The sequence below is a fragment of the Numida meleagris genome, chromosome 1 (assembly GCF_002078875.1).
Source record: "Numida meleagris isolate 19003 breed g44 Domestic line chromosome 1, NumMel1.0, whole genome shotgun sequence".
Taxonomy (NCBI): domain Eukaryota; kingdom Metazoa; phylum Chordata; class Aves; order Galliformes; family Numididae; genus Numida; species Numida meleagris.
In genome coordinates, this window is record NC_034409.1 from 92,065,668 (window position 1) to 92,086,185 (window position 20,518).

The following is a 20,518-nucleotide window of genomic DNA, read 5'->3' on the forward strand; positions in this document are numbered from 1 at the left end:
AGTAAAGGAGCAATGGGAATGTTGAGAGGGGACAGAAGGAATAAACATATCAGTAATCTTGTGTTTACTGGAAGCGCTGAACACAGAAATTGAAAAACGTGTGATTGGTCTCTGGAAGCAAAGCAAGGATTCAGGCTTTGCTGGGTGGAAGGACAGGCTAACAGCAGCTCTGTTGTATTGCTCAGTACCAACAGTGCATATTAATTTATTCAAGACCAAATGCCCAAGGAAGACTGTGAGACCAAGATATATCCCTTTAGCATTATACCTAAGAATGCTTCTCCAGCCTCCAAAAGTTTTTGACTCTTTCTCAGTCAGAGTTGTTTTAAGTAACCTAATTGGATTTTTCTTCCCTTAATTTATTCCAGCACTCTTTGAAGGCTTCTAAACACTCATCATTCCAAACATCACACACAAAGTGAAATTGTCTTCTTATATCATGTAAAAACCTGCCACCTAGATGGGCTTTTGTTAGTCCATACAGTGATATTATGGCTGTTACAGAGTGGTTCTTCAAAGGCCACCTTTTTAATAGAGTCCTGAACATCTCCTTCCAAAAGACAGACAGGATTACTGTGCTCGAAGCAGACATTACTGCATCTTATTTTTCATTATATTTTGATGTTGGTTTTTTTTGGTTAGGGGTGCAGATTTTTCATTTTTCTTGCTCAAAAAAGAAAAAAAGCTATAAAACTGAGTACTAGGTTGTCATGTTTTTGACTTTAAAGACCAATTTGCTCTACCATCATCTTAGAATCTGAACAGAATACTTTCAAAAAGAGTTGTATGTGATTTATTTCTATCTGTATCTGATCTCAACAAATTACAAATATAAATCTTCTACTTGGTATATATTGTCATAAAGAGGAACAGAGATTACACTGAGAATATATTTTCTGTTCAAAAGTATAAATCAAATCAGCTACTCAGTACTAGAAATTTCAGAAATTGACACTATGTCATCTCCAAGGAAATATTTTTTATGGCAGGTTCTCTGACATTTGTAAACATTTTGGCTCAATGCCATTATCTAAACACAGGCATCTTTTACCATACCAGATACCCTGGGATATCAGTGAAATCCACAAGAGGCTAGTAAATATCCACACAGACACAGAACCCTTCAGGAGAGGCAGCTTCAGGCTATATGGTATCTATAAGACGTCTTAGTAATGCTAACGCCCTGTGTTTAGGCAAGCAGTAATCTTCAGAAAACAACAGGAGATCACTTAATTTTTTTTTTTCAATGCAATCCTTTAAGCAATGACACTAGGAGCTTCTGCCCTAGGAAGCTGTGGAGGCAGAAAGTACTGTCAAGTCCAAAAACTTACTACAAAATTAAAGGGCAATATGTTCATGAATGGATACTAAAGGAAGTATAGAAGGAGGTACACTCTAACCTCCACTGAAATGTGTCAAATTCACATAATTTTGCTAACTGTCATTTGCTTTAGGGAGTGAGTACTGGGCTAAGGGGAACCACTGGCCACAAGCCAGGAATTTTGTATTTTTATGTTCTTACATCTGTTACTGAATCTGTAGAGGAGAGGAAAAGGTAAATCTTTAAGGAATTAGCAGATCATTTGAATGTTATTTTACCTTTAGTATCCTTGATCCACAATTAATTTGAAGATTTACCCCCTTCCCCCTTTTTGTTTTTCCATGCCAAGACACTTTTGTTTGTGGAGTCTCTGTGCTATTCCACATAATCCTCTTTTCTAGAACAGATTACCTGCAAAATAATTCCCTTTTGTTAATGAAGCTTTTCCCTGTGCAGTTAACTCACATATGATGTGGACAAATTATTGGCATTTAACGGGAAAATCCCTTTAATAAAATCATATTCATTCAGTGATGTTCAGAGATTAGGTTAACCAAATGCTTCCAATTAATTTTCCTCTTAATTTGCAATGAACTACTATAAATAAAGAGCTATGTACTTAGAAGAAAGATTTCCCATTTCCACTTAGTATGGAGGAATGGGAGAAAAATGATAAAACTATATGATCAAACTGATGTTAACTTTAGCATAGTTATACAAGTTCACGCTGACTGAGCCATAGCTCTTAAGAAAAGGAATTTCTGAGACTCACTAGTCAGTGGCATAATTGACTTTTGGTGGCTTCAAAAGGCCATGAACACAGCTAATAGTTTTTGGCAGTTCCAAAGGCATTAATCATGATCAGTGTGCAATATTAAATAAGGCTCCTTCAAAATGAATATAAATTAAGACTATAATTCCATCTCAGCCTTCTGGTGACATGAGGAAACCACTTGAGTTTCACTCTCATGGTTTATGATGTCCCCGGAAGCCTTTGATGGAATTATATCCTTATTAAGTACAGTTGGGGTACATTATTCCTTATATTATTGCTGCTACAAGTCATTATTCCCACTAGAAATTAGAACTTGCTGTACTTTCATCAACCATGTAATCATGAAGTAAGTTGGGGGGAATTTCATTGTGGGAGGGTTTCTGCTTTTTAATTTCTATCACTACTTTACATACACAGCTTGGTACAGTTGTTAGCATCTAATATTAACAGCCTACGTGATTTTTTGTTTTATTTTAAGGAACACTATTCACAGCAATATAATCAAGTCATGGCTGATGTTTATATGGTATTTTATAGGAGATTTTAGATCATATTTTTAATCTTTTTATATAAAATCATAAAATCATTAAATCATTTTAATTCAGTAGAATTAAAAGCAAACAAAAATCCCACCAACAAAAAGTCCTAGATGAAAATAAGAGTTTATAGATAAGCTTTTAGGGAGGCAGAATGTAATGGTATTAATGGTATTAATGGTATTTCAGTAAAGAGACCTGCAATCATATCCTTAATGAGTAAAAGTGATATGTAATATTTTATTCCTCGGAACAGTTGAAGACTTCATCTGAAGTTCAAGAGAGCAAGGCTAGGAATTTCTGATTTCCAGTCCATGGATGGGTAACAGTGTTGTTGCTGAGGGAGAGCAAGATACATACTGTATCAGCCTTAGGACTATTTTGGAGGTTTCTCACAGTATTACTTGCAAATCATGGCTCAAAAGAGCTCCCACGGAATTGGGAACATTGGAGATGCATTGGCTGCTCTGGCACCTTTGCTGGCTCGGGAGGATGGGCTGATTGCTCAGCCAGCACCATCCATACCAAATTCTTTTAGTCTGTAACATCAAAACTCAACAAGCATGCAAAATATAGACATCTTTCTATCAATAGCAGGAATCGACTAAGTTAGTGTAAGGTAAATATTTTTGTTATGTACAGACACTACTTGGCATAAGATGCATGCAAGTTCTGTCACATTTCTCAGTTAAAAGAATGAAGCACTCTGGAAAGAATGTATCGTATTCATCATGCATGCTTTTAAGAAGAGATTCTCTTCTCTAATCATAGTTTAAATCACCACAGCCTTACTAGTTTAGTTAGCTCTGTGTATTACTTTCTTTCAACAGCTTTCACACTGCATAGGCTTTTAAATAGTGGGATTATTCAATGCCATATACTTAAAAAAAAACTTGTTAAAGAAAACCCGTAAGTGTAGCACACATATCATTAAGCCTGAAGGAGTTCAGGGCTTTTATTCTCTCTTTTTTTTTTTTCCCCTTTATATGCTATTTTGAGGACTGCATCATGTAGAAAGATATCTGTACCCTGTTCTCCCAGAACTTTTAATATTATAAAAAATATCCAGTTATAACTAAGAAATAATAAACCTGTCACTACATTGCATAATTCATACAACATTTTGAGGGCTTCTGGCAAAGGTGGAATCTCTAATTTGAGTGAGCATTTAAAGAAAGAAGAATCTTCGGTTATTCAGCAAAATTACATAAAGGCGTTTATTTGCATCTCCAACAGTGGGTTAGAAAAATGTGGCCTTGTAGTGAAGAAACACTTTGAAAGACATAATTAAATGTTAAGATGCTATATTATTTATTTAAGGTTTTTAACTTTTTGACTGTAGCTTCTATTTTTGTCTTGACAAGATGTATGCAGGTCTTTTAGTAAACAGTGTTACTATTTCCGTTGATTTTGGTAATATATTTCCCATTCACAGAATTAAGAGAAGGACACAAATCTCAGAAGTATTACAGTGACAATGGTAATATTTATCAAAGATGACATCTGAAAAATATGGCATGATATTTTCGCTTGTTTAAATTAATTTTTATTTCATTTTTTTCTGTTTAAAAATAATTTACTTTTTTGTGCATGTTTAGTTTCTTGAAGTTTGGAATATTTTATTGAAATTAAAATGATGTCTTGGAATTAGAGGAAAATTTTAGACTGAAGAGGCGTGCAAAGGGAAAGAAATACTGGAAGAGTCACAAAACTCATAAACCTTTCCTATATAGAAATAGAATTTATTTTGTGAATATTTTAAGGAGCTGTCATTTGGTGTTGTGAGGACCAACAATTTTTTATGTTCATATTGAGGGCTTGGTTTCAGCTAAACGATGGCACAAAATGTTATAAATCAATGCACACAACTAGCCTGTTTCTTTAAGGTCTATAAAGAGTTTGCAGATGTTTACAGACTAGGGATGTTCAGCTCTCAGTAAAAATGACACGCCGCCCTTATTATCAGAAACTACTGAAGAAAGCACAACACAGGAATTAACAACACATCATTACAGTGATGTAAGGCTTTGTCTATTTCTATTAAGATAAGGCAAACATGGTGAAGAGAATTCATCTAATACATACAACTCCAAAATATTCTGCCTTTGAACAATCTTAGAAGTACTGCAGTAATGCCATAAGTGTAGCTAATGTGCAACATCCTGAGAAAGTAACGGTCCATTTTAAATTCCATGTGTCAGTTATAAATATCAGTGATGACAGAGAAAGTAGACATGTTTTATCTGCTGCATTTTTTTTATCTAATTATGCACTGCTTAGTATTATGAATGCACATAAATTTGCCTTTCAAAACTCACACATTCTAGATTTAAAGCCCGTAACAAAACACACTGAAAGTCACAGGGAAAGATGATGGATAACAAGGAGAATTAAAAAGGAACTTTTCTATTTGCAGTAGTCCTCTTTTAAAAATGCAATTAATATGTTGAAGAATTAAACATATAAATATCACCAGAATACATCAAATATATCAAAATACATCTTCAGTGTGCAATACACAAGTCCATTACAATGGGACAAGCAAGCGAGGCAAGCAGAGAGCATCCTGGAAGCAATACTCACAGAACTGATACATTGACAGCTGCTGTGGAAAACGTTTTCAGGACATATCTTTTGGACTACATTTTTTGCTCAGAGTTCTACTTCTTTATTTAAGCTTAGGTGCCACTGAAATCTCATTAAACTAATTAATAGAGTTGTGTGGGAATTTGTTTGTATCTTCTATTTTATTTTATTTTATTTTATTTTATTTTATTTTACTTTATTTTATTTTTCACCTTTCCAAGCCAGGGAAAATCAGTGATCAGCCAGCAAAAAAGATAGACTTGTTCTGTAACAGCCACAGCTCCTACAACATGAGTATTACTAGGGATGCTGGGAACTCAAGCCTAAGATCCTTTTTTACAGTCTCAGCACAAGAACTGGAACTTTGTCTTCCAGTCTTAAATATCTGACCAAGCCATGGTGCTGTTTGCATTGCAAACTATTTCTCTTACTCCTATGTGGTACTTTAAAAGCATTTCATCAAAAAATACCCAGACACAGTTATTAAAGAAGACTTCTGCATATGCCCGACTCTGAGCATGGATGTGCTTTTCTAAGATCCAGTCTCAGAGAGAGACTTGCTTTGATTGTTGGGGAGCTGTAGCAAGACACCAGTTTACTTTTATTGTAGTACAGCAGAATTTATGAGATTATTGCTAAGTAACTTCTTCAGGGAGGGGATTTAAAGTCTGCCTGGATGAGCTCCAGTAGCAGCAATCCCACAGGGCTGCCTTACCAGCTTCTCCTGTTATCTAAATGCTCAGCTTTCCCTAGCACCTCACTCACCTTTTAATTCCAAGCGCAGAGTAACCTCTATCACACAGCACTCTGCTTCCTCCAGACATTCACCTGAAAGCAGATCTGAAGATGTTATTCCTGTCCACCCTCTTGCAGCTCTTCTTGTGTAATTAGCAACAAACAGATTTGTTAGTGCTAAAGTATAGATTTGCACGTTTTGGCAAAGAGAGGAAGATGTTACTTAGCTTTATGTTCATGAAGTGTTACAGGATTCTTAAGCAGCTGGAGTTTTCCAGGAGTACTTGTTGAAGGGCTCATATTTTACTGGGAAAAACTATGGCTGTTCAATTTCTGAGTGCCTCTCTCATCATTAAAGTTTTATCATAACCCAGTATTCTTCAACTGTGCTCATTTTGTAAAGTAAACAAACAGGATAAAACCTCCTCTGATTCAACAGCACTGTGGTTTGCTTGCTTGTGTGGGTATTGCACTGCAAAATTTATCTCATTGCTTTGTGCTAAGGTATAAATATGGAAATATGTTATTTAAACATTGCAGTACCGATGTGCAGGGTATGAGTTTAACATCTTGTTAAGTTACAAAAGCAAACCTGAAACATTTGGTGAATCTCAGACATCGTGATAGAATTATGCATTTTATTTCTTTCCCAGTTAAATATATACCTCCTTTACATCCACTGTTAGCAATTTTCATTTTTTCACGAAATTAAAATAACCTGAAAATACCAGGAACTGCTAATTTACTGTTGTAATTGTTCCTTTGGCCAGCAGAGAAGCTGCAAAAATAAATGTATTTCAGAAGGGAAGTGGTAGCAGCCAAGCCAGCAGCTGTTTACCCCTGGCTAGTGTTGGCCTGTGCTTGCCTGCTGGGCAGCCAGACCCCCCAGCCAGGCAAACACTTGACTTTTTTCTGCTTCATTACCAAGACAGACTCACTTATTCCACTTTCATATGCACAGGAGCCTATGCAAGGGGTGAAGTGGGCTCACCTTGCATGCAGATAGCAGCAGGAGGATAACTGATGTGTGAGGGCAGGGAAGTCGTCTTCCTTGGAAACAAGCTGTCACAGCAGCTCAAAGCCAGTTATGGAAACACATGGATATGATTCCTTAGTATTCCTTAGGTATTCACTAGCAGGATTTTAGGAGATTGTCAGTCATGCTCCTCTTCCTTGCCAGCTGAAGGCTGTGATGTGTTGCCAGAGCCCTGCAGAAACCTGTCTCATCTGCAGCATGGCCAGGAATGTATGAGGACTGCTCCAAAAGTAATGCCTTCTATTTTTATTATGTTGGCCCACAACCTCAGAGATGGATGTTGGTGGTATGGCTGTAGATGCTGAATCTGCCTGCCAGTATTCCATTACATTTTGTTGCCATGTGACAGATGGCAGCAGAGGGGCAGTCTGACAGAATGGCATCTGACATGGAAGTGTGTATGGAGCAAAGGTGTGTCACTGAATACCTCCATGCAGAAAAATGGCACCCATTGACATTCTGCTGAACATTTATGGAAACCAAATAATGAATGTGAGCACAGTGAGGCAGTGAGTGATGCATTTCAGCAGTGGTGACAGTGATGTGACAGACAAGCGACATAGTGGAAGGCCATGCAGATTTTTATGAGTGTGGCATGCAGACTCTTGTTCATCAGTGCTGAAAACGCATAGCTAGTGTTGGTGACTAAGTTGAAAAACAGTGTTTTGTAGCTGAGAATTTGCTCTATCAACCAGTTTTAATTGTGCCCTTTGTGTCTGATGTAGTTTCCATGGAAATAAAAAGAAGCCTTACTTTCAGGAAAACTTATGTACATAGCCCAACTGTGTGACTCAGCCAGCCTCAGTCCAGGTCCCTGGATGGATTCTTGGCATCATCCCTTCTGGGAATAATGCATATGTAACACATACATACACGAGCAAATGCAGAATCTCTTAGGTTTTTATTGTCATTCGAGAAAACCCAGCCAACTCTGTAGCACAAGAAAGCAACCATTCAGCAGCTGGAGACAATACAGAAAACCGTAGTGCAGAAATGAAGAATACTTGGTGAGACTGACAATTTATTGCAGTTTTAAGGATTCTTCAAAATGATAAATTAACATGAATATTGATGTGATATGACATTAAAGTTTTCATCTCACTGTTTAATGTGCTCAGCTCTGCTTAGCTTTTTTCCCTGTAAGACAAGTCACTGAAATTAACTGCCCCAGAAGTCATCCCAACATGAAGATACACATAGGCTGTACATACATTTTAACAACTGAATTTGTGAGTCCAAGTATAGTTGTGAGTGTATTATGCAGATTCATTTTATATGGGTTCTAGGGGCTGTGAATACACACTACTTCATCAACAGAAAATTACAGCAAAAATGAAGATAAAACTCAGGCAAGGAGTTCAGCAGTTTGGAGAGAAGCAAGAAGAAATAGTTAAAATGTTGCTGCCTGCAAAACACCCAACAATTTGTATTTTTAAATTCCCTACCCCATTTGCAGCTAATCACTCATTTGTGATTCTGAAGAGGAAGAGTGAAAGCAAGAAAATCAAGTAAGCAAGAAAAATCTAAAAGTTGCTGTTATTAAGAGGTAAGAAAGTCCATGTAAAAAGTATCCACATTAATGAATTAATTGTGAGAGATTGACTGGGAGAAAGCTTAACAGGGTTGAACATCACAATAGATGTGATATGTTCCAAGTGTACAGTTCTTGCGAAAATTGCATGGATGTGAAATGACTGTGGATAGACAGGGCCCTCTATTAATAATCTCTCTGCAGAGTCTTTTTGGCTTTAAAAGAAGGCAAAAGAACTGTTCTACATATGGCATCACTTTGAAAGCTGAAATAATTAAATTAGATTTGCAAAGTGCTTTTTTTTATTATTTTCTTTTTTTCTGTATGAGTTGTAATAGTGACCTACTTCTGTGCCTGGGCACACAGGTGCTTTGAACCTGACCAACAAATTTTCTACTGAGTTAGCTTTGTTTATGTCAGGGAAAATGGTCCAGCAGAAAATATGTCTCCTGCTTGAAATATAGTATTCAGAAAGAGAATCTCTGTGGTACTTTGAAAGCTGAATAAGAGCCCCCATGTGGATGAGCAATACAAAGACTACACTATTGTATTTTAAATGCCATGATAACACATACACTTATTTATTTATGTGCCATCACAGGGTAAAATAGCTGGGAACTATTTTTTAAAATATTAAACTAAACAGTAATGGAATTGAAGTCTAAGCTTTCCAGTGGTCTGTTTATCCCCACAGTTGCAATTTTCATGTGCTAAATTAATGCTGAGCTCTGTCTTCCCTTATTAAATGAAATTTCTGCATTGGGAAGGAAAAAAATCAATAAAGACATTCCACTCAGTATGTTTTAGAACAAGTTGGAGACAAGTTGTGATTTTATAAGATTAAAATATGAAAAAGGTGAATTTTACCTAATGAGAATCATTTTAGCAGCATTGAAAAAGCACAGATATTACATGATCTAATATCGTGCTATGTACTTCTGTTCTGAACATCTGAAGTTCTCTTTTATGGATTCTGTCAGCAGGGGGTCTGATGGTGAATTGTACGTTTTAATGGATTTGCTTTTGTGCTGCTTTAATGGGGAGATTATAGAATTATAATTAGTGTAATCCTGCTTTTATTATGTACATGCAATGAGGAAACTGCCATTTACTTCAATGGGAATAATATTAAGTACACTGTTGTAGTTAACCTTCTCTATCCTTTTTTCAAATTTTCTCCTCCCAAATAGCCACAGAAATTTTAGCAAATTAGAAAGGTCATCACATATACTTTACGGTTGGTGGTAGAGATTAAGGACAGATTATAGAATACAAAATTAGCGGAACTAGTAGATCTAAATTAACAAAGCAAACCTAACATAGGATCCTCAGGAAATGAGGTTAGAAAATAGGCTGAAATGAAGTGTCTGTGAAGGGGGAGCATTCCATTTTTTACAGACTTTGCAGTGTTTCTTAGGAATTGTCCTGACAAAGTCTGCACAAAGATTCTTTGCATGTATTGCTGGAGTCAGCCAACCATCTTTTTGAAAAATGTAATGGACGGGGAGTTATGTTGCTGAATTAAAAAAAAAAAAAAAGAATAAAAAGAATTGAGCCAGTCTTACTGATCATTATAGCAGTGTTACTGACCCTGCTGATGATGTTAACATGCTATTCAGAAAAAACATTTCTGAAGAGAGTAGAAGCAGTTATGGGATGATTCCCATGACTGCAGTATGGCTATCGACAACTGCAAGCTGTTCATAAAGGACAGGTGAGGAGGGAGGGGAAGAGGTGATGCCCTCTACATTAAGGGTGGAATGGAGTGTGAAGGGCTGTCCCTGAAAAATGGCCATGAGCAAGCTGAAAGCCTGTGGGTGAGAGTTAAAGACAGAGGCAACACAGGGAGCTTTGTGACTGGGGTCCATTACAGGCGGCTAGATCAAGCGGAGACAGTTGATGATGCCATTCTCTGTGGTATTTGAAGAACGATGGCAGTCAATTGGAGTACCTGGAGACTGCAAGAAGGGCAATGTAACACTCATTTTTAAGAAGGGTGGAAAGGATGACCCAGGAAATTACTGAGCTGTCAGCCTCACCTCTGTGCCAGGGAAGATAATAGATCAGATCCTCCTGGAAGCTATGCTGAGGTATATGGAAGAGGGAGGTGATACGGGATAACCAGCACGGCTTCACCAAGGGCATGTTCTGCCTTTGACACGGTCCCCCAGAATATCCTACTCTCTAAATTGGAAATATATTGATTTGATGGGTGGACTGCTTGATGGAGCGGTGGTGGATGCCCAGTCCCTGGAGACATCCAAGACCGGGCTGGACTGGGCTCTTGAGTAACCTGACCTAGCTGTAGATGTCCCTGATCATTGCAGGGGACTTCTACTAGATGACCTTTAAGGATTTATTCCAACTCAGATGATTCTATAATTCTTTGATCCTAAAGTTTAAAGTTGCTTTCTCCATACATATTTAGGGAAAGTAATTTGTAAATATAAGAAAAGGCTAGGAAGTCAGCATTACTTCCGTTGCTAGGAGATGACTTTTTTTTGCCATTACCAAAATTATCTGCCTCCTATGGATAATAAGAGATTTATTATTGTCTTGTGAACACTTTGATTTGGTCTTCATCTCACTCGTGGGAATATGTTTTCTGTGATGTGTCTATTTGCTCTTTAGTTGTACCCATCTTATAATTTTATTCATATTTTAGAATGCCCGAAGTACTGTAGGATCAACAGGATAATGTTGATGCACAATATACTTTTGGGATAAAATAGTTAAAGACATACATATTAAAGAAAAGTGTACACATTTTCTTTTTTGCAAAAGCCCAGTTTCAGTGACTAGGTAGCTGCAGAGTGGCTAAAGCAGTCACCTCTTAAACTTGGTCCCTAGAGAAACTGTGAGGTCAAATCACACACTGACAAAGAATGTGGCTTTTTCATGAGAATGAACATGCTCATCTGCAAGCATAGAGAGTCTAAGAACCAATGAATATTTATGCATTTTATACAATTATTGTGAATATAGAGCATGAGCATTCATTAGTGCAGAAACTGGAAGCCCATTTTCCCTCATCTTAGGTATAAGTCCAAATCATTAGACTCTAAATTTGTATTGAAGCCTTGGTATAGGCAATGGGTATTTTACTATACTGTATGAAGAGTAACAACTTCAGCAACAAGGAGAAAGAGATCTGTACTATTATGAAACTAAAATCCTTTATTCTTAAAACATTCAACATTCACACATTTATTGTTTTTTCCTGATTTTTTTTTTTTTTGGTTCAAAACATTTGACCTCATATGTTTATGATCCTAATTTCAATATTGCTTGATGTACGTGTTTAAATTACATGCATCTTCTCTATTTTCTTTACCTAATCAGTGTCATTAATTTTAAATACAAAAAGATATCAACCATTTTAATTTACAAAGTTTGGCTATATAAGTATATATAGTGCACAGTCTTGAAAACATGGCTGCATTATAATGATTATTAGTTCCCTCAGCTGCTGCATTCTTTCTGAAGAAATGGTGCAGATACAAACACACCTGATTATGGGGCCAGTGTAATTGCACATGGAATGAATCAACATTCTTCTTGCCTTTTTCAGAATCCGATATTCACAAAATTAGCTGTGACTTTCTGCAGATCGCCACTATTTTGCATTAACCTTGGCTGAGTCATTCCTCTGAAATATTTCATTGCCATATTTCAAGATGTGAACCTGAGGTTACTTCGTGCACTCTATTCTAGATTTCAGGGTACTGGATGAATATTTCAGTTTTAGTATACTTACAAGAAATGATAATCTTGTAATATATTCCTTTTCTTTTTAATAATCACAGTAATATAGGCTAGATTTATCCTATAATTTTGTCTGTCCCTTTTACACACAGTTTTGGAATACTTATTTGCTATCACTTCTTTTGGCAATCAAATGTCAGGGTTTTGAAAGATTTTAACAACACTTATAAAAAAGTTCCCACAAAAACATTTATAAAAATAGACACATGCCACCCAATTCTTGTTTGTGTTAATGTCTGTATTTAGAGATTAATTTAAATTAGAATATAATTAGTGAACAGTGTTTTTAGTTTCCCACCAGCACTCATAAAACTTCACATTAATGCTGTTTCTGAGTCACAGTTTGATAAATGTTACTTGAAGACAAAATATTTTGGCTATAATAGTAGTAGGAGAAACCTCTAACCATGGTCCTTTTTTAGTTCAAAACCAGTCTTTGCAACTTAAAATGGAAAAAAGTATACGTGTCTGCTCTTTTCTTCTATTTGCAATGCAGTGAAAAGGTTTTGTTTCATTATTTCTAACCCGCTGAATACCAAGGAGTGCTGGAAATGTTGTGACTGTCTTTCATTAAATTAATCTCCCTCCTGTATTATAACCCAAAGGTTTGCTTTTCAGATCTGGCACCTAGTATCATTTATTTCAAAACTGATGAGTGTCGTCCAATTACCAATTCTTCCACTTGAATAGTAATTGAGTTCTGCTTAAGCACTCTCAGGCATTGTTTGAACAAGCCTGGTGGAGCTCTGCAGCATTCCTCAAGGACAGAAACAAAGTTCTGTGCTTCTGAGACTGCTCGACATGCACAATGAGAGTCAGGAAACACATCTATCCAGGTGCCACAGACAGTAGGAGGGTAAGGACCTGATTTTCCTTACTCCTATTTTATACTGGTATAATGCCTGTGGGGTTACTTGTGCAGCTTATTGTACATCGAAACAGGATTAGGACCCTTGTGCTTGAGAGAGCAAACTCCCCTCAGTATTTACAGGTGAAATCAAATCCTTTCACCTAAACCCATAGAAAGATGAGGTAGAGAATAGCACAGTGCAGTTTTCATGACACTGCATGTTACTCATATTTATTATTTTCTCTTCTAGCTTTCCTGTGTAAACTACTCTAACTAGGGTAAAGGTACTCTCTTTGCCCATCAATAGTTACACTGAAAACTGCGGGATTAAACTCTATCAGAAGTTAATCCTGTCCATTGTCTCAAGAAGGGTATTAACACAGTTAATAACAAGGGTTACTTAGGTGTATTAATATGTAATCGAATATTTCAGATGACATTTTTTGTGATGATTGGTCATGGGGGTTCTTTGCTCTGGGTTTTAAAATCACTAAAGCTATTTGGTTTTCCACAGGTCTTTTGACACCAGACATGATGTCCAACAGCATGTGTGCTGTCAGTCAGTCTTATATATCAAAACTGTGAGCTTTCTCCCGCAGAAGGATCAGTGACCTTTAGCTGCATGAAGGGGGTTGACAGGACAACGCACTCGCTATAATTTCTCACAATATGTGCTTTTTTTTTTTTGCTGCTACAGCCATATTAACTTTCCAGCCACAAAGATGTGAAAGTGCCTGCAATGTAAACTGCTCACTACTTTTGTTTCTCATTGTCCCTTTTTAAGAAGTTTCCTTTTTAAATTTCACACACATACATATATATACAGTCACCCAATTATTTGATAGGTGGCTGTACGATGATTTATTATAACATATGTGTAAGATCAATATGTAAATACCATTTTAACTTACACAAAGAATAATCTTTGCTCAAGAGTGTAATGATTTTTACTTTCCCTAGCTTACAACAGATTTCTTGATGATATGAAATGGCTTTGGTTCAAATTCTCAAGTGAAAATATACTGCTCCTATCTGTGTCCAAGCCATCAAGATTTGAATAGAGTTAGGCAGTTAAGCTGAATTTTTTTAATCTGTAAAAAGTGGGTGCCATGCAGTGTTGTTTCTTCGTGGAGACTCTTCAGACTTCTTAGTGGCTCCTGATAAACTGACTTTGCTGCCCCAGTGGCTAAGATAAAATACTCAGAGAAGGAAGGGGAAATCACTTTGCTTTGAGGTATTTCCCCAGGTACCAGCTACACACCTGGCCCCACTGCCTGCATCGCCCCTGCCTGGTGTCATACTGACCCAGAGATGGGTGCTGCTGAGGCTGGGGGCTTATTCCCTACATCATTCTTGTTAAATTCTGTAGATGCCCTCTGAAAGAAGCCTTTCTGAGGAGGTGAATGAGAAAAGGGCAGTCTTCTGAGGAGAGCTATTTGGCAAAGGCCAAGTACTGCAAATGATTTATTCTACAGTGGCCATTTACATTATCCTCATGTTTTCTGGTTACTTTCAACCACACACCCAACATTCATCTAATAGTAAGTCTGCAATGTATTAATTACTCTTAGGGATGTAGTGAAAGGAGTGGGTAGTCATTTCATTATGTCATACTGTCATGGTTATGTCATACGTTTCTTTTTCTTATGCTATCTGATTATAAATCATCATCCACATGTGTGACTCTTTGCACAGTAGTTGTGCATTTGTGACTTCTGTTAGTATGTTTTCAGTTGGTCACTTCTGCAGTCAAATATATTGCCCACTCGCTCAACATTGGTGTGCAAAGCCGTGCATCACTGATTCTGATTCTTAGTCAGAAGAGGATGTTTTTTAAATAAGAATGTCCCAAATAAATGATTTTAAACTATGTATTTCTGGAACTCTGGATGTAATGTTTAGATTCTCCTGACTAGCCACTGATTTGTCATTGTCCTGCTACAATTATTAAAAATTTTATCTTCTTTTTTTCTTAATTTATCTCATGACATAACAATATAAGGAACTATGGCTTTTGAAGTGACATTTCAATTTTATAATGTATCATAAAAATGCCTCCAAACTTCAACTGTATAATCCTGGTTCCCATTTTTTTCTCGCCTGAGGAATTTGTCACCTGCCCTGTTTGAAACCATTCATATTTTTGTCAAGATTTGCTAGAGCCAGCAAAGTTTCCTGGTGCTATTGTTCCCAACAAAGCTGCTGCATTTAGAGGATGAGCAGAAAATACAGGAAGTTGTACTAGGGAATCTGTCATACCTGAGATATGTGCTATGTTCCCTTGCCTGGTGTGTAAACATCCCTTATTAAGTATTATGCTTTATCAGGACTTATTTTGTTTGCTTGGCTTTTGGGAAGAGTCGGGGAGTAGAGTAAAACAGCTTTCTTGCATTTTCTCAGCCATCAGTTTTTCTTAAAAAGCTTTATCCTTATTAGAACTAAAGCTTCTTTATCCCTCCGCAGCTCTGTAGAGGTTTCCTAGCATAAGAGGCAGTCCTATTTAAAATGTATTACTGTTCTAGTACTATCTGTGGTTTTTTTCCTCCTATTTAGATTTCTTTTTTTTTCTTAAATGCAACGTCATTTTTCAGCTTAAGGGGAGCAATTCAGCCAAACATTTTGTTTGTAGATAATTCCAAGCATAGCATGAGGATTTTTTGCTGAACTTGGCCTTAGCATATTTTTAAAATTCTATATTCTTTTTTTTTTTACAATCTTCTTATTGTGTCATTTTAGCACTTGTTTTGCTTCCTTTCAGGAATAGCGATTTGGTTAACCAAAGTTTCTTTCTATTTAAGTGTGTTATCCCCAGAGAAGTCTTGATTCAGGAGTTTTCATAAATGAGTATCAAACTAAAAATAAACTTCTAAACTATAGGAATGGAGGGTGCAGTTCTTAATTTCTGTTTTAAACACGCTTTTTGGCCATTCCATTTTTTAAGCAGTCTTTTAATCAAGCGTGACTATGGATATCAATTTTTTTGCCTGTCCTATCCTTACTGCATATTTATGCTTCCATTTTGAAATTAAAGCATTTCTGAAGGATTTTCTTGACTACTTTTAGATCTTTTCCATTTCCTTTCCTCCCTCTCCCTCTTCCCCTCCCCCTCTTCCCCTTCCCCTTCCCCTTTTTTTTTTCCCTTTCATTTTTCCATTCTCCTCTCCTCTCCTCTCCTCTCCTGTTTTCCCTGTTCCCCCCCATTTTTTTCCCCCTAGCATAGCCCATAAGCATTATTGTGGCTCTGGGCACCAAGATAGAAAAATGGTGAATATTTGTCTATGTGTATTTGTTTGACTGTTTTCAGCTGTAAATATTTCTACAATGAATTCATTCTGTATCTAACATGCCTTGATTTTACTATCTCTTGAGGGTAGGTTTTTTTTTTTTCTACTTTAAAAGTTGTTTTCAGGCATATATGATCTATCTATTTCTATTTTTCTTCAATAGCATAATCATTATTCGTCTAGTTCTGTCATGTTAATGGAGTGTGCTAGCACATTAAGAAGAGTATATATTGTTCAGCTAAGCTCAGTATAAGTGTCTTCCTACTAGAAATAAACTCCAAGAGTTTTGCTAGATAATTATAAGATTGTTAACTTCATAATATCCAGAAGTTTCTATAACTTTAGTAATAACACTGTATTACTTCCCATATATATACAGAATATTGTTGAAAACACACAGTATCTTATATAATCCATGGTATATGTGTGTGTAATTGATGGTAAGCTTTGAATTCAGTTGTTAGTTTTAGTAGATCTCTTTACTGATGCAATGCGTTTAAAACTCACCTTAAAATCTCCTACTTCAGATAAAAACCTTTTGTCATTTGGAGCAAAAAGGGTGAAATGCTTCTTACAGTGATGGCACTGTTTTCATTACTGGCTTCAGTTAGGCTGTCCTTCATAACAGACCAAGAACACAAGGAAATATTCCACTGATAGTGAACGAATACTCAGGATCTTTTAAAATGGATCCCAGACATCTACAGAATGAAATGCCAATATTTAATAGTCCTTCATTCTAATCTTATAAATCTCATTGAACAAAAAGTAGATGATCAAAATATTCTGTGAGTCAAATTCAGACCAGCATACAAATATGAATATTTCATTAAGCATATGACTACTAGCTTTCCAGATTGGGACATTCTAACAATTTTGTTTTCATAGGTAGGTCTGAACAACCGTTTATTTGCAGTCTTTCTGTCCTCTAGATTTATGAATGATTTTCTGAACTATTTTGCTTTGTTCAGTAACAAGGGTTCAAGGATTTTCTAGTTAAATGTAAGTAAAGATCTAAAAGTCAAAAAGGTATCTTTGGAATAATTACTGAATGCTTCACAGTGAAAGTGACAAAATTTGCAAATTATAATTATTTTTCCGTGACATAAAACCAGGTCTTTACTATGACCTGTTCTTAGCGTGGAAAGATTAAATCTTTTCTGATAGAACTCTGCTCAATTTGTCTAAATCTCTTTTAGTACAGAGATTCTATGTTGGTTGTACGTATGTTTACACTAGAAATTAATTGTATGTATCAGAATATTTTCTAAAAGAAAACGGAATAAAGAAATCTTTCTTTGTTGGCCTTTAATGCTAAATACATTATTTTAATGATATCTTTAGAATCTTTTTTTTTATTATTTGGTTTAAGGTGCTGGTTATGCTATTTTTAAGTAACTGAGTTAAAAACAAAAATCATAGACTCAATAATAGCTTAGGGGCCACAACATTCTAATGACAGAGCAATCAAGTTTCAAAGAGACAACACTAATATTTTATTTCTTCCATTTTACCAGATGCTTTAAAAGACCTTTCTATCCAGCACTGACACTGCAGCTTCTTAAATACCTCACAGATGTTTCAGATTTTAACATAAGAATTCATATTTCGAATCGTTCCAGTTCAGTTTCTTGAATTAGAATGGAAAGACACCCACCACTAACAATGCCAGTCTCTTTAATCTCCTCTCATTTTTCTTGGACAGGGAATGTGATCTGGCCAGTGAAATGGTAGGTAGTTAGACATGAATAAGACATGAGGCACTGAGACATGTGGAATGCAGTTAGAACAGGAGGCTTCTTGCTGCCCTTTATCTGTTTTTTTGGGGGAGATCTTTTCCTTAACTGTTCTTTCTCCCTGCAGTTCTGTTGAAAAGTAGTGGGATTTTTATAATTCCTTCCTGATGATGTTGTGGCTCTGATTCTCTGTGATCAGGAGGGATTTCTTCTTTTCCCAACTGAAAGAAGCTCTTTTGTCAGCATTTTGAAACTAGTTTGTTTAAAAGGTAGCAAACTGAGAAAAACCTTGGAGAAATTCTTGTATTGTCACCAACTATAGCTGATGCACTGAGAAATAAAGACCAAAGGGACCAAAGAGATAAAAGAAACCATGACGTTTTATTGGTAAATATTATATCTGAAAAAGAAAGAGAGAGCAAAAGATTGTACAGTGAAAGATTTCAAAATGAGGATATAATCAGGTGGGGTGATAAGGAGTGGTGAGATCTATTATTTATTTCCTGGAGGGACATCTAACCACTATGTCATCCATAAATGCAGAAAAGAGGTTTCAGGACATAAAGGTTAAAAGGGCATATTACTCTTCCTCACTCAGCTGTCATTAGGGGCTGCCATGACATCTGTTTACCTGTGTTTTACTTTGATGAGTACACAGAGATGAATGAGATAAATGAATTGAGGCTATTCTTGCAGGTGAAGTAGAAGATATTTGAAACTCTGCTTTTGAAATATCCAGAGAATGGATTTATATTCTTGCAGTGGATAAGTTCATCTTTGAACCATGAGTGAAGTGCTAAACCAAAAACATTTAGTCTGACCTGGATTAGGATTATAGTTAGTAGGATTATGGTTCTTCATGTATTGCCATATGAACATTCCTGCATATTTGACTCTTTGGCATTTGACATATTGCCGTATATGTAACAGTACTGGATATATTTCTTAACCTTCCGTCACAGCATTCTTCATTTTCTCCTGCTATTTATTATTCACACAGAGATCGGAAGCATTTGGAACATGCTAGTGTAGTGGAATTGGTCAACATTTGTCTATGTCTCTAAATAAATACATAGAAATAATTTTGGTTTTGTTTTTCATTCTTTTTATTTTTAAACTCAGTCATGACTTAAATGCAGTAGGTTCATACAAATATTTTTTTTTGTCATTTTTGCATTTTCAGTACCTGTTTAGTATTTGTTTTTCTCCTCAAAGTCTCTATTTTGGTTTTTAGATATCTTTTTCCAAATCAAAAAATTTAAAACAATCAGCCTTCACTCTTCACTCTCTTTTACAAACAAATGAGCTTGAGTAAATCAGAAGTAGTCTCAATTACACTGACAAAGAAATTCAATTTAACAGGCAGGGGACTGGTCCAGTTTTGACACTGAAAAGTAAATGACTGACCCAGTGGTACAAATTGGCAGGCATGTTGTAGCAAGAGACAGCCTGAAGGACAACAGGTCACAGGGTTGATGTGTTGTTTTTAGATGCCAAGAGGAATCTAGAAACTGGTAGGAAAAGCAGCCTAGATGAAGCCTAGCACTGCATTTCTTGCTATATCTTTTTCAGTTTGCCTCCTTGAAGAGCTAATAGCAAAGTGTGTCCTCCCCGTCAGGCAGACAATAAGATATTCCCAATCTTGTTTTCCAAATCCCGGAGCAGAACGTCAAACAGCTGGGCAGACTGAGAAAAGAGAAGTACTTTTGCTTGTGGCTCAGATACAGAAGTATGCTGTGTGTCTCTGAAGCTACTTTGAATCTAACTTACTACAATGGGGTAAGAGCAAGTGATATGACTTTTGCAAAATATTGTCTATGATCGTTCATAAAAATTCAGTTTTACATTCTGTCTGAAATTATGGGATTTTTAGTGTATTCCTCCATTGTTCCAGACCCAGAGTTCAGAAGACTTTGTGAGGAGATAGGATTTGCAATATGCAATTCGAACAGACTCTTCAACCATTCAGTATTGAGAGGCTGAAGTGATGATGCTGCTACTTGTTTTCTGAGCTATAACTTGTTCCTTCTACCCCATGCCTCCTAGAGCTTTTGTACCACCTCCTGTAGTAGATTCAAACACAATAGCTTCAGATGAAACAGAATTGCCTTGGAAATGAAAAAGGAAGCATAAGCGTTGGAACAAAATGGGACAGAAAACATTTATTCCACTATAGGTTATATATATTTGAACTTGTATAATGTACTTACAGAGGGATTCATAGAAGCTCATTACTTTCCCCACTACTGTAAAATATGCATCTTAGTCTTAGAAATACTCAGGTACTGAACAATGGGAACCACCAGTGGTTACCTTGAGTGGACTGCAAATAACGATCTAAATGATTCTTCAAATCAAGGCCA